At 37.5% G+C, this 13,111-nt stretch overlaps 1 long non-coding RNA gene and 2 pseudogenes across 1 annotated transcript; 1 reads left to right on the forward strand and 2 right to left on the reverse strand.

Annotated features, from left to right (window-relative positions):
- Positions 1 to 5,355: 5,355 nt before the first annotated feature.
- Positions 5,356 to 7,578, forward strand: LOC148719081 (uncharacterized; annotated as a pseudogene).
- Positions 7,579 to 7,681: 103 nt separating this feature from the next.
- On the reverse strand, positions 7,682 to 9,814 carry LOC148719082 (uncharacterized; annotated as a pseudogene).
- Positions 9,815 to 12,493: 2,679 nt separating this feature from the next.
- LOC148719083 (uncharacterized) lies at positions 12,494 to 12,995 on the reverse strand. The gene is made up of 2 exons (XR_015993645.1): positions 12,861 to 12,995; positions 12,494 to 12,588 (listed from the first exon to the last, which is right to left on the reverse strand). It is a non-coding gene; the product is annotated as an uncharacterized LOC148719083 (long non-coding RNA).
- Positions 12,996 to 13,111: the final 116 nt, after the last annotated feature.

The raw sequence follows: 13,111 nt of genomic DNA on the forward strand, positions 1-13,111 counted from the left end.
CGAAAAAATTTAACAGAAGATTAAAAAAGGGCATTCTTCCCACAATGTTTTGTTTGGTCCAGAGAACACAATTAAAAATCTCAACTCGCTCAACAACGAGGTTTTGATTGGTTCAAAGCGCAGAGAGGAATGTTTTTAACCATTGCACTCCAGTGCCCTACGAGTTGCAAACCATCTTATATTTCAGCTCATTTCAGCTTATCGAGTGTACCTCTTTGTACGTCATTGTAAATCACCGTAAGTCATTGTAAATCATTCCTTGTTTTAGTAACTACGTCAATCATTTAGCAGGTGTAGTTATGCGCAAATAAAGCAAGCTTGCGCTAAACTAGTTTAGACACCATAGAGCGAGAAACATTCTGAAAAAAATGATTTTGTGTCCATTAATTTTTTGTTGGTGTCATAGGCGTCTGAGTAACACGTGTTAAATGTGGCAACTTTAAGGCGTCTTAAGAATGATAATTTAAAGGTCTGTTAAAATGAGGCAATTTTAAGGTCTGTTAAAATGAGGCAATTTTAAGGTCTGTTAAAATGAGGCAATTTTATGGTCTGCTAAAATGAGGCAATTTTAAGGTCTGTTAAAATGAGGCAATTTTAATGTCTGTTAAAAGTGGCAATTCTAAGGCGTCTTTAAGGTGGCAACTTTTAGCCTGTCTTAAAGGTGGCAATTAAGGCGTCTCAAAAGTGACAGCTATAAGGCGTCTTAAAAGTGGCAACTTAAACGTGTCTTAAAAGTGGCAACTTAAACGTGTCTTAAAAGTGGCAACTTAAACGTGTCTTAAAAGTGGCAACTTTAACGCCTCTTTAAAAGTCTAGAGATAATTTCGTCATTTACGATATTACTAAACTTTACATATTTTGTGGCTTTGATTTATGCAAGATGCTTTATGGATATTTCTTTTTATTAATTTTTCATAGAGGACTTAGCCCACATACTCATGACGATCCTTCGCTCGTCATGTACTCACGAAGTTGATTTTTCTTGTGTTAAACAGAACTGCAGGAATCTCGGCAAAACCGAATCAGAGTCAACTGAATGATGATGACTTCCGCACAGGTTGTCGAAACGTCAGTCACTGCCACCGACAACAGTCCTTCTCAGGACTACACTCACCCGGACGATCAGACTACACCTTCACATTTCCTATTATTGTTTGCCTTCTAACTCCCAAAAGTGATTACTAGGTAACTTCTCGCTGTAACATCCAAGATGAATTATCCAGAAAACAATCAGGTATCAAGCTTAAGTTATCTTGACGTATCACCAAATTCTCGTAACCAGGAATGGACTGAAAAGCGCGTAATGAATGTAGGTAACGTGTAAACCAAATCGTCAAACCAACTTGTACAGAAGAATTGAATCTTAAAATCCTGTGAGAAAATAGTACTTTTTTTTCTTATGCAAAAGACTTGTCCAAAACTCCCGATGTTCACCACTAAAAACTTAAAACCAGTCGAAATTATAGAAATAAATTCTTAAATCAAGAATATCAATTTATCAAGAGATCAGACGGCTGATTCTTAGGCCTTACGATGTTTATAGAATCCCTTGGTAAAAGTTTTATATTAGTTTAAAGCACTTTGAGATAAAAACATCAAGTTTTGGATCGTACTATTTCAAGTTGGTTCTCTTCTCAAGAGCTCAGGCATTATTAGTGATTAGGATCCAAGATTGCTATCAAGTTAAAGCACGTTAAAAAAAAAGAATAACATATATCAAATTTTGAGCATACTCTGTCAAAAGGGGTTCAGTCTTAAAATATTAGGCTGTAAGAACTTTATTGAATCGCGTTAAAAAAAGAAGTATGTTGTATTGCAGATATGATGAAAAACTCTAGAAGCAATTTGAGAGACAAAACTCAGCTTTTAAGCAAGCTGTTCGGCTGAAATATCTTTAATCACTGATTAGGCTTGATCATTTTAAATGATGATTTTAGATTGATATGATCTATCGATCGGTCTGTGAAAAACCTTAGAGGGAATTTAAAAGAGGGCGAAAAAGAACTAAGAGCCCATACACTTTTAAAATTATTCTTAAAGACTTTTCTTGAGATCACGTCCAAAAAAAAGTTAAAGATCAGCGTCAGTTGATGATAAACGCAATAGGCAATTCGAGAAACAAAACTCAATAGCCCATTTCCGAATTACCCTCCGCCTTATTTTCAAAACGAGTCCTGGTGCTCATCCTTACATATGCTTTTAAGTTTTCATTTACATGTAAATTAAACTCATTTTTACAAGAATGGTTGAGCACCAGGCCTCGTTTTGAAAAAGAGGCCAAAAGTGATTCGGAAATTGCCTATTTTGGAGCAAACTACGATTTGGCTTTAGCCTCTAAAGCTTGGGTGGTGTCACTATTTAACTTCGAAGATCTTCAGTGGATCAAGTCAAAAAAGTCCTGAATAATTTGATGAGTACTCAGAGAAAACTTCGGCCTAAAAATATCAATTTTTGGAGTCCACTCTTCACTTGATTCGCGACTCAATTTCGTAACAACTAGGCTTCAAGGACTTAACCGTTAAAAAATAGAAAAAAAATAACTACTTGTGTAAGAAATTAAGACTATTAAACTTGTCAGAAATCTCAAAAGCAAATCATGAAAAAAGTTAAGGAATGACAATTATGGGGGCATACTTAAAGTGCTGCTAAGATCAAATTTAGCGTTTGCCATATTTTTCACTTTTTAATATCCTTACCGGCTACTTACCACACTCACGAAATTTGGAATGAAAATTCGAAGTAGAAGTCGGTATTTTTTAGACTTGTTTTCCTCGATTCAACGTCCTCCATTACTGAAACTGCGAAATGGCCGCGCGTTAATTAGTCTGTGACGTCATATTATCCCCTAAACTTTTTCACAGGCTCTTATTTACTACGAAATGGACGGAGATAGTTGTACTTGAATAGTTCTAGGAGAGTCTACTCGTCGTTTCGAGGCCGGAAATGGCACCCTAGAGTTGTGTTATGCAGGATTGAGCAATTATTCCATAATAGGACTGCTGAAATATCGCTACACAGGCCAAACGAAATACTTACGAAAGCCGAGCTAATGGATAGCATTCGTACGCCTACATCGCTCAAACCTCCAGCCGAAAGGAGTATCGACGTAGATTAGGCATAAAAAAGGATTGCCCCGGGTGCCATTCCTAGAATATGGAAAACACTTTTCAGCTGGCCATGTCTCCAAAAAATTGCCAAAAGGCGAGTGTTGTTAGATCGTGATCGTTCTGTTCGCTCTCACGTCACGTTTTCGAGACCTCGAGAACATGCAACGATTGAACTTTCCGTGATTTAATTTTTTTTTGATTTTCTTTGTTATCTATTTATTTATTCTCGAAGAATCATAACCGCCATGTAAGATTTGCACACAAACAAAATTTGTTCTGCTGGAATAAAGTCATACCTTTCCTTTCAAAAATTGTTTTTAATTCATGAATGTCAATAGCTCTATAATGCTGTACCTGGCGCTTTGCGGGTCATATACAGTGAAATTAACTACCTGTACTGTGCTCTATATGAAATTTAGAGCAATATTCGATCTGTAGAAATTTTTAAGAATTCAATTGACTTTTCTTTTTGGGCAAACCTTTTAATAGGGGTTAAATTATGAATCCTATATAGCCAATTTAACTGTAATATGTAATTATTTTTTAGTTAGATGAGATTTTAATATTTAGAGATATCAACTGTAAAGCGCTATGATCTGTTATTGTAAATAGTGCTATATAAGAAATATATTATTATTATTAAAAATTATTATTATTATTAATTTCATAAACCTGCAGAATATAGGTATGAGTTGGTCTACATCTTTGGGGTAAATTGATTAACCACAGAATGGTAGCCCGCCAGAAAGCTTGTCTTCTCAACTGCAGAGGCCTTTGCCTTCGTTTTTGTCAGGCTCAATTAAATTAGGAAAGTAGACAATTTTTCACACTCCTACTATTTTGTTAAAAACAGAATACTTTCATTATCTTAAAATTATCAGGAGTAATTTTATTTTTGGGGGAAGGTCAAATATTTCCCCTGTGATAAGCATAGTATGGCCACACTAATAATATAAAACAGGAAAAGTTGAACATGTACATTTATTTACTTATTCTGATTTCTAATTCTTGGTTCTAGAAACAGTTTGGTAGTAAATTACTTAATCTCAATTGTTGTGCTAAATATGGGCTAACAATCCTGCCACTAGCAGCTTGAAAGGAAACAAAGGTGGAAAATCATGGCCAGCCACATCTTAGGGTAACCTACCCAAAGTACAAGGATGTAAAGGAAATGTCATGACAGGCCAGGGCAGCATTAAATGATGATGAAGTTTTGCTTAGTGCAAAGATCAAGCAGATGCACACCAACTTACATAAATGCTTCCCTGTAAAAACAAATGTTCAACATATGTGATCAGACTCCTTTTTTTGTTTTCTCAATTCATCATCTTGATACATTCTGTAATTGATAACCATATCAACAGAAGATATTAAAAAAAGTGGCCAATGAGCTTAAAAAATAGCACACCAGGTGCTCTACACTTGATGCTTGACAAGAGGTCAGAAGAGCAAGATATACAAAAGCATTTGTGAGGTCAATGAGTGTTCCAATAATCCCTATGTTACGGTGGCCTACAACTGTCACATCAAATTAAAGTCACTCATATCAAATAAAAATCACTCACGTCAAACTAAGATCACTCACGTCAAATTAAAATTACGCGAATTAAATTGAAATCACTCACATCAAATACAAATCGCTCACATCAAATTCAAATCGCTCACATCAAATTCAAATCGCTCGCATCAAATTCAAATCGCTCACATCAAATACAAATCGTTACATCAATTGGTCAGCGGCTAAGTCAATGAATGCTATCCCCATTGTTTACTCGGTCTTCCACTTTACCGCCATTTTGTACGATCCGTTTTGAACGATCGTTCTTGGACACTATTGATCAGAATTCAAGCTAATATGTATTGTACTAATTGTGGCAGCGATGCTGAAAACTGCAAATTCTGCAGAACCTGTGGCAAAGGTAAGAGAAATGTTGCACTTATTTTATGTTCTACATGTTTATGTATTATGGACCATCGGCGAGATCCAGTGTTGCTCATTTGGGCTAAACATCGACTTGCACGTGTGAAGCTAATGGGGATTTTGGAAAATACTTTAAGGGTCAGATGGAGAAGGGTTCTCGGAGGTAGTATGAATGTTCCATTAGCCTCTGTTGATGTTGTTGTACTTTTTTGCTGTTAGAAACGTACATATTTGTGACAACACTTTCTTTATTTTATCTTGCAATAGTTTTGGTAGTCTCAGAAAACAAAAGAAGAATTAGGTATCCTTGCCAATTCCTTTTTTTCAATGTTCAGTACATTTTATCATTAAAACTTGTCAATTTTCAATTCGCCAAGAAATAATCCTGGAGAAGTACTATTCCAAGTGCAGTGGAATTAAGTTCTGTCAAGTCTTCCAGATCTGTCAAATCCTTCGCAGAGTACAAGACAGCCAACGGCAAGCAGTGGAATTCGAAAGTGAAAGGTGGAAAGGCCAAAGGTACTAAGACCTCGGCAGCAGATCAGGAGATGCTTATCTACATTGGTTTGCTTGAGCGGAATGAGAAAGAACATGTTTTGAAGCCAAAAAGAGGGAAAAAGGTGGCATTGCGTATTCCAACTTCTGCAAACTCTTCACTTGTCCGCCAAAAAGCTGAAGAAAAATGGAAAGCAAATTACAGGAACTTGTACGAAGAAAGCCAAACTTATCTACTACTTAATGAAGATGGGCAGCAAGTTCTTTTCCTACCTGGGACAAGCCAGCGTTTCAGTCTTAAGCGATACCAAAAAGAAATTGGAAAAGATTACAACAGAATCCACTTGTATCTGTGCACTTTTGAAGACTACAGAAATACACTTGATGATGATGATGACATTGATGATGAAGACACTTCTCATTCTACATCGAAGTACGCCAAAGTCGAAAAGGAAACAGCTCTTACAAAAATAGGTGAGCAAGTAAAACAAGATAAACAGTTGGCAAGAGAATTAGAAAGGCAGTTTAACCAAGAAGTTTTGCAAGATCAAAAAATCTTTGAAAACCGGGCAGTGCAGGAAAGGAATCACAGCCTTGCACAACAAGAGATGGGAACAGAACAATCAACAAGTGGACAATCAGCAACTGAAACAATGCTAACGGACCATGTTAGTGTCGTTAAAGAACTTAGTAACAGAGTTGACAACACAGGCCAATTCTCTATGGTGGTACGAAGGGTCTCTAGCTTCACAAGACGCATAAACCTGTGGCAACGTGAATCAAAACGAACAATCCCAGAAAAATGTCTAAGAGTCCACTTCACGGGCGAAGATGGAATAGATAGTGGTGCAATGAACAAAGAGTTTCTTGCCCAGGTCATATTAGACATGGGGAATATAATGTTTCCTGGTGGTACCCCTGTCAATTCCACCTACAATGTACAGAATGGATATTTCCAGTCTTGTGGAGAAATTGTTGCAGTGAGCCTAGCGCAGGGAGGCCCACCACCTTGTTTTCTGAAAGAATGTGTTTACGACACACTGGTCAACCCAGAAACTGATCTCAATAACTTGAACGAAAAGCACATCACACCTGAGGAGAGGAAGATGCTTGAAAGTATCCAAAATGATCTAGGTAGCAACTATGAAACCATTGTTGACCATGGTTACACTTGTAAAATAGACCAAGAGCACATTGGAGAAATGTCAGGGTCCATTCTCATCAGTGTTGTAACTAAACGACAAGTGTATTTAAAAGAATTTATGAAAGGACTTCAACTTTATGGTCTTGACGAGATCATAAAAAACAATCCAGAATCGTGCAAGCCCCTTTTTGTAAGGGGGAGTGTTGAAGATGTTGATGCAAACTATTTATTCTCCCTCGTGAAACAAAATTTCTCCCTGGAGGGATCAAATCGAAAGGATATCGAAGAGTCTATGATGGACAGTTTTCAGGACTTTTTGATCTCTTTGGAAGATCATGAGAAAGTTACTGGATATGCCGAAGCTGTTTCTGGGAACTATGATGAGAATGGGGATGGAGGAAGTGAGATTTCGTCACTAGACAGAACACCAACAGAAGAATTTCAGAGACCAGAAAGTACAGTAGCAGGAGTGTTAAGTTGGCTGACAGGGCAAAGCCACCGGCCCATGAATGGTGATCCTCTGACAATTCATGTTAACTTTGACCATGAATGTTTGAATCGTAACCCAAAACACAAAATCTGTTTCCCACGTGTTGCTGCTTGTGGAAGAGAGTTAACTCTTCCAGTGTGTCACATGAGTGACACAGAAGAATTCCGAAACCCTTTTATTCTCGCTTATTGCAAGGGTCAAGCATTTTCAAGGCCATAGATAACTTTATTATTTGAATGAGCCGCTGGCTCAAGTTGAAGGTTAAATAACTTATGTTGTTTTGCTGATTGAGGCAGTTGCAGGGTCACAAAGCAGTTGAAAAAGTGAAAGTAATCCTCATTGCCTAATTAAGAGATCACTGGAAGTATCTTTGTTTCCCATTTTGATTAGATTGCTGTTGTAGTGTAGGCCCTATTTAATTTTTCTAGCTTTAACAATTTCACATGTTCATCACTAGGGCTTGAGGGAATACAAGGAGTGCAGAAAGTGGCTCAGATAGTTTCCAGTTAGGTCCAAGTTTGAGCCATTGTTAAATTTCATTTATTGGTAGAAAAATTACACATGGACCTTGTTGTGTTTCTCAGTGCGTTGTAGGTGACAATAAGATGTATATGCATAGTTAAGAAAAAGGTTCACTCTGTATAACTCCCCTCGGGTCTGTGAAAATTAAAACCTACAGGTTGATGTTGTTCTTCCATGATGAAGTAAATTCAATGTGTTTTACCCAATTCAAATAGGGTAGTAGTAGAAAACAATCTTTACTCGACTGTGTTTGCAAGCTGCAACTCATTTTCAAAGCAAAACAGTAGCGCAAAGTAGAGGCACAAAACCAGTGTTTAGTGCTACTTCAGGCACATGTACTGCAAGAACGGTTCCTGCTCTTCTGTTGAGAAACATCAGTGCAACTAAGCAATTATGTCCATGAATGGCAACATGTGTTAGTTTCTTGTAAGTTTCAAGTGCTTCTTCCCAGTTTTTGGTAAAGGCATAGAAAGGTTACTTCCAGCATAGTAAAAATACTCTTGATGGTCATCTTCTGGGAAAATCTTCAAGGATGTGTTGTGAACCAAACTCAACTTCTGCAGCTGGTACCTCAAATAGACAATCCTTTGCTCCATGAATTTCTGGCAAGAAATAGAGCGAATCTGGCCGACCTGCTACTTTATTATTTCTTGATTTGCGAATCCTATGGGTATTCCAGTGCTCTTTCACAAAATTGAGTTCTGTTTGCAATACTTTGTTGAAACAATACCACAGGCACTCCATGCTTATATGGGATGAAGTGTCCAGAAACCCCTGAAATTCCAAGACACCAAAGAAATTCCTCCACCATGCAGAGTGGCTTTTTGAATAATGAGACCACCAACCCTCTATCCTTTGGTTCCTTGGTGAAGCAACATAGCGATGTGCTTCAGGATTATCACGAAAGAATGACTGTAAGGTTGCTGCTACACAATTTTCAGTTCCCAGATCAGTAATCAATTCTACAAGGCATCCTCCTACTTTTGAAACTGTTCTAGCATAATAAGCGGCTATTTTGTGGGGTGAGTTATTGGAACGTGTAACTTCCAACCATAAAATCTTCCTGCTAAATCCATCAATCGCACCATGGATCGGGAAACCCCATGCCTTCGGCTTGTCGTGGCAATCAATGTGCCACGCATAGTTCGGTCCAGGATTTTGATACATTCTCCTTTTCAAGCAATGCTTTCTGCGTAGCTCAGTTCCTTCTGGGTCCATCTCTTTTAACAAATCTTGAACAATTACCCTGGGAACCCGGAGCCCTTCCAATTCAAGGATATGCCAAATAGAACGATACCCAAAGGAGCTGCAAGAGCCACTAATGAGTTCAGTCAAGCGCCTTTGTACTTTCAAAAATTTATCATTATAGGTTTCTTCATCCACCATACCTCGTCTCTTCAAACCATATTGTTTTAGCCTTCTTAACAGTGTATTATAACTCATTTGACACTGATGACGGTTGCAAAGAAAGAGAACCGAGTATTTCTTGGTAACCAAACCCGCGATGAAGGTAGTACTTTAGAATTTCCTCTTCGTCAAAGCTTCCTTCCAATTCATCAGGGTCACTGTCTGACCCATCTGAAGCATCTGAAAGTCATGATACACAATTTTAATAAAATAAACGTAAGAAAAATGAAATTCACAATTTACGTTTACTTTCTATATGTGAAATACGTATAGTCTAAAGATTGTCACAGGCATGAAAAATGATATGTTTAAAAAAGTAAAACAGTACAATAAAATATGTGTTAAATTATATAAGTTAAGTCACACAAAGACTACCTTGCCAGATATCTGCTTAACAGAGAGGTGCAGAAGCCTGGTTAGTACTCCCAAAAAAATTGAGTGGGGGTGTGTAAGGGTGTGTGTGCTCTCCACAACCCTTACCCTATTTGTGACCAAAATCTGCTATTTTCCCCAACCTATTTATGACACGACAAAAATTTGATACCCTATTTCTGGTCGTTAGAGCTGACAAGTTGCTTGAAATAAATTAGGAAGAGCGTTTGTTGATGGTGTTATCGATATAAATGAAAAAGTAATTTCTTCTGAAAAACATACTTTATTCAAGACCAGAGTGAATGACTAAAACAACTGAAAACAAAAACGTAGTCTTTGTGGCCGCACACACCCATATAGCCCATATAATGGAGTACCTTCCCTCACCCCTCCCCGGGTGCAGAAAACACAAACGTAAGACAGGAATGTATGAACAAGCTTTCCATTTAGCTTGGGTTTGTGTCCTCTACGCCTGGGTTAATTTATCAAAAGAAGTCCATCGAATTTTTACAAAACAATCAAAACGTTAGAATAAAACACTTGCCCTGTATCTCGCTATTCTTCCATAATCAGCTATATATAATTATCTGTCAAAGATGAATTAATCAACACGACACGAACGTGGAACAACATAAGTGCAACATTTCTCTTATCTTTGCCACAGGTTCTTCAGAATTTGCAGTTTTTGCAACATCGCTGCCACAATTAGTACAATACATATTAGCATGGGTTCTGATCAATAGTGTCAAAGAACGATCGTTCAAAACGGATCGTACAAAATGGCGGTGAAGTGGAAGACCGAGTAAACATTGGGGATAGCATTCATTGACTTAGCCGCTGACCAATTGATGTAACGATTTGTATTTGATGTGAGCGATTTGAATTTGATGGGAGCGATTTTAATTTGATGTGAGCGATTTGTATTTGGTGTGAGTGATTTCAATTTAATGTGAGTAATTTTAATTTGACGTGAGTGATCTTAGTTTGACGTGAGTGATTTTAATTTGATGTGAGTGATTTTAATTTGATGTGACAGTTGTGGGCCACCGTACTATGTAAACAAGTGGTACTTGGACTGTCTGAGTGAACAGTCATGTTTGTGGTTGTCAGCGTGGATTCTAGGGACTCGGTTGTCAAACAAGAAGCAAAAGAAGACTGATTTGTTTATAATGGTGACCTTGACAGTATTGCTTTTGAAGTTTTTCTCATTACATCCATCCATTACTGCTGGTAACCTCACAATGCAGTGGATAAACAAGTGTTCAAATAAATAAACAAATTAATCACTCAATGGTAATATCAGAATTGTCATGCTTCACCAAATGTTTAGAAACACGATTCAACTTATAGTAAAATGAATTGAACCTTTGTTAAGATTTATTTCCCCTGATCTAAATTTTGGGGAACACATTAAAATACAAATTATTTGTACAAGGCAGACCACCTGGCCAATCTGAGGTTAGAGAAAAGGGTGAACTACAGATTTGCAGCAGGCCATGCAACCACATAAACAATAGGACCACACTGCTTAATTACTTATTACTGTGAAACTAAGAAAGCCACAAACACTTTGATTTGATTCTCACAGGACAGTTGTGTATAGTTTAACACAAAATTCAGGAGTGAGCAAACTCCCTTCTGCTGCTGTTAGTTGTCTTGAATTGCAAGGACATTATATGAGCACATGTATTCCTGGAGTTCACAGTTTCTGAGTGTCACAGTAACAGTGTGGACAAAATACTTTTGTTCCTGAGAATAACGAAAAGTAGTCCTTTGTAAGGCTACATACATTTCAAAGCACGTTTCACATTCACGCGAGTCGTGACCTGTTTGGAGCGCACGAGTGATTTACGTATTCACATCTGCTCTCTCGTTATCATTTTAGTGAAAAAATCATTAGGGCGTATAACGAACGGGTTATACGAATTCATTCTGTTAGCTCCAAAAAAACTAAAGTCCACACTTAAGCAGCCTCAGAGAGGTTAAGTTGATACAATCGTTTTCACTTTGACGAAGGGCTAACGCTCGAAATATCAGCTTTAGAAAAATGTAATATCTGCAAGTCTACTAAAAGTCTCTACAAATTGGAACGCATATTAAATTATTTTGCGCAGCATTCGTAATATCGGTAGCACTTTATTAGAAATTTACGCTTCATTAAAGAAGTAAGGTATTTTTCCCAAAGTCTTTTGCCCTCGGTTTTCTTACTTACCATAAATTCACAAGTTTGTTATCATTATTATTTAAATTTTGTAGGTACACTTTAGTTTGTAGGTCCACATTAGCTTTTTAGCTGCCTTTTATCGACCTACGTGACAAATAAAGTATGTATGTATGTATGAAAGGCTAATTTGCTGTTCTGCCTTGTAAAATATTTATGAATTTCATAAAATCTACCAAAATACGGTGAGAAATAGGCTGGAGCTGGGGAGTATAGGTGCCAGGACTACAGAATTTCTACCTAACAGTTAACAATGTCGGCTTTCACGTAGTAAATAGTAAATACTCTCCCTTCACATAAAAAAAATTTTTCTTCAAAGTCTACATGATGTGCAGATCAAAACCTATTCAAAATCAATTACGTGTCGCCGGACACGCCATTACGAAATTGTTTTTGAGAGGGTTATCATCTAAATGGTGTCACGGCAAGGACTAAAAGTCAAATCTTCGGACCTACTGGTCATAATTAGCTGATTCGAACAGTAAAATGTTCTCCCTTCGAAAGAAAATTTCTCTAAATTTACACGACGTGCCGATCACACCTTTCAAGATATTTCTGTAAGGAAATGCTTTCTATTTTCACGCGCCATCCTGAAATTATTTTCAGATGTTATTGTTTTTTTTATTACTCCGAAACAAAGAACAATTAAAAAGCATTAGGTAAAATTGGGTCAGGTCGGTATATTCTATTTTTACCCTCACTCGCTCTTGAAGAGCTCCGTCCTGTTCCTGCCTATTAGCCACTTAGAGGGAAACCATGACGTAAACCCAATTTTTCTACTCCCACCTCCGCACTCAAAACATTCATAAGCGTATCAAGCTGAGGAACGAAAATGAACATACCGTATTTATTCGCCTACAAGCCGATCTCGGCTATAAGCCGAGACCCTAAACTTCTTCATGTCAGCAGCTGTTGCATTGAAATAAAAAATAAACACAAAACATTCGGCTATAAGCCGAGACCTAATAATTGCAAAGTACTCCACGCGTGTCGTTAACTGAGATGAATTAACATAAACCGAAAACAAAAGGAGCTTCCCTCTCGGGAAACATGCAAAGAAGGAGTAGGTTATTTTACTCAGTTGTTATTGGTCGTTTAATTGAAAGTAACAACAAATCACAGATAAGTTGAATTTAATGTGTAAATAAATAGAACCATGCGTGACATAACAAAACATTCACCTGAGTTCAGAATCCTGTCTCAAGCAATCGCTCTCTTTCAAAGTTATCGTAATCGATCATCATGCCGAAAGTTCGTCGTTCTTCATACAACTTAGCGTTCAAACTAAAAGTCGTTGCTGAAGCAAAGGCCGTCGAGAACAACTCCGAGATCGCTAGAGATTACGGAATCAGTGAATCGATGGTGCGTCGCTGGCTAAAAGATCAAGCGAACCTGTTTAATGGTGAGCTTAAAATGTCAGCTAAGCGAAAGA

Source organism: Stylophora pistillata, chromosome 12 (genome assembly GCF_964205215.1).
Source record: "Stylophora pistillata chromosome 12, jaStyPist1.2, whole genome shotgun sequence".
In the NCBI taxonomy this organism is placed as follows: domain Eukaryota; kingdom Metazoa; phylum Cnidaria; class Anthozoa; order Scleractinia; family Pocilloporidae; genus Stylophora; species Stylophora pistillata.